The following is a 2405-nucleotide window of genomic DNA, read 5'->3' as shown; positions in this document are numbered from 1 at the left end:
TACTCCCGCGCACAAACAACCCGTAAGTGTAGCATTCTCCGTTAGTTTACACTGGTGACCTGGCCATTTGTGGGACCAAAACCCCAGATGTCAACCATGTCGCATTCTTATATGTTATATATCATTTGGCTTAGACTTGGTTAAGTCTTAGTCAACTGAGACCTAGCTGCACCCAAACTAGATAGCATTGTGTATAAATCCGGGGTTCCCTTGCCGGAGACGGCTGAAACCGATAGAAAATGGCAGAAGGAGAAGCTTTCTGCGGCTCTAGGCTCGTGTGCAACAACGGTAGAAACACAACTTTTTTATTATGCACAATCGTGCAGATTCGCGAGATGTTGAGATCTTTAGATGGATTTGGTGCGTCGCGTGACACGCGCGGAAAGCGGCTTCTTCATCACCTTGAAGAAGGAATCCAGCTCCGTGAGGTCAACGGTGTCGGTGCCAGTCGGCGGCGCCCACTCGAACTCGCGCACGAGCGCCGCCAAGAAGCACTTCATGTTCACCATGGCCATGCCCACGCCAGGGCAGAACCTATGCCCGGCGCCAAATGGCATCATCCTGATATGCTTGGGCCCCGGCAATGGGCCGACGCCCTCCCCGTCGCCGCCGGTCAGGAACCGCTCTGGCAGGAACTCGTTGTCCCTGCCAATGTCCCCCGCAGAGAAATTCACGTAAAAGTCACCGGCCGGCGGCGGCACGGCCATTCCTCCGACCAGCACCCCGACGACATCGGCATGGGCATGGCGCGGGATGACCGGCAACTGTGGGTGCATGCGCAGGGTCTCCAGCACGACAGCATGCAGGTAAGGCATGCCTGCACCTGCACGGGAGACCTCGCCGTCGTCGACCTCACCGCGGAACTTCTCCTGCATCTTCGGCTTGTCGACAAGGTGGGCGAGGGCCCATTCGAGGGTTGCTACCGCCGTCCCGGTGCCGGCGCAGAGGAACTCGGAGATTAGTTGCACCATCTCGTCATCCCTAAGAGCGCGCCGGCCGCCGTCCTCGTCTGGGACGCAGAGGTCGACGAGTGAGTCGACGTACGGATGACGGCCGTCGTCGTCGCGTGGTCGAGGAGACTGAACACCCCGCCGCCGTGCCTCGATGGGAGGGAGGAAAGATCCTTGAGCCGGACATCGATGGCGAAGAGCCTGCGCAGCCGCCTCCACTCCACGAGCTTCTCCATCACGGAGCCCATGGACGTGAAGGGCTTGACCAGCCCGATGGCGATCTGAAAGTGCTGTATGACATGGCGCATTGCGTGCACGTGGGCCTCATTGACGGCGTCGCCGAAGCACACGCGCGCGACGACCGAGAACACGGCGCCATAGAGGTGGTGGTGCACCTCCGTTACCTCCTCCCCGCGTCCCCGTGGGGCGGACGACAAGGCGGCGACGAGGCCCTGGATGGCCTCCCGCTGCAGGGGCGCGAGGCCACCGAGGCGCGACGGGTGGAGGGTCTCGGCGGTGAGGTTGCACCGGAGGGCGCGCCAGTGCCAGCCATGCGCCACGGAGTTGAGGTTCTCGTTCCGCTAGCCGCCGCGCCGGCTGGCCAAGGCCACGTGCAGGCGCGCGGGCTGGCGGTTCGAGAAGGAGCACGAGGAGCACGAGGAGCTGATCCATTGATCGGCTGGAGATAGCTGCTGCATGCCTGCAAATGATTGTGTTTGGATACTTATAGGAGTGAGAAAGAGAGGGGTGATTGATCATTCGTTTTGGTTCCCACCATATGAAAGGTCAGAGGCTCAGTGACGAGGTGTGAGTGTGATATAACACTGGCATGGCCACTCACACCTAACATTTGCCATTATTGTATCATCCACTAACACCTAACGAGTATGATACTCTTTGTTAGTGTTCTTTTTGCTCGCCTTCTGGAGTGCTCTCATTAAAAGCATCTCGTTTTGTTAATGCACTAGTTAGTCTATAATATAACACTATTGAAGCGATTCATTTTGAGAATGAGCAATAATAATCTTGGTTTGTGCCGGTGCCAAAGCTGAGCGCCACCAACCTTCTTGCTCCCTCCATTCATATATATAGGGCCAAATGCGTTTTTTGGTACTACCTTTGACTGCTGATAAGATTGATAATATATATATGGGATGCATAATGTGAAAATTATATCATTAGATGCTCCTCAAACCAAAAATTCAGCTAACTGATTTCTAGCCATTTCCGTAGTGACAATGGGACGCACTATGGCACAAAGCGTGAGCCTTTTTCGGTAAAAATTATAATGGGACATCAACGACTGCTGCGGCGCTTTAGTACTAATAGAAAGAAACCCCAAGGATAGGATTTGCTATTGCTGAGGCGCACGCACGCACGGCCTTGTCCTTGTCTCAATACCCACCTACGCAATGCAACGCAACGCATCTTGATTTGTTCGTGAAAAAAAAAAAA

General features: G+C 55.1%; 1 pseudogene; it reads right to left on the bottom strand.

Moving 5' to 3' along the window:
- Positions 1 to 267: 267 nt before the first annotated feature.
- Positions 268 to 1648, bottom strand: LOC119345230 (annotated as a pseudogene).
- Positions 1649 to 2405: the final 757 nt, after the last annotated feature.

This window comes from Triticum dicoccoides, unplaced genomic scaffold (assembly GCF_002162155.2).
Source record: "Triticum dicoccoides isolate Atlit2015 ecotype Zavitan unplaced genomic scaffold, WEW_v2.0 scaffold217683, whole genome shotgun sequence".
NCBI lineage: Eukaryota > Viridiplantae > Streptophyta > Magnoliopsida > Poales > Poaceae > Triticum > Triticum dicoccoides.
Note: the sequence above shows the minus strand (reverse complement) of the source record. Positions and strands in the feature narration are given on the sequence as shown.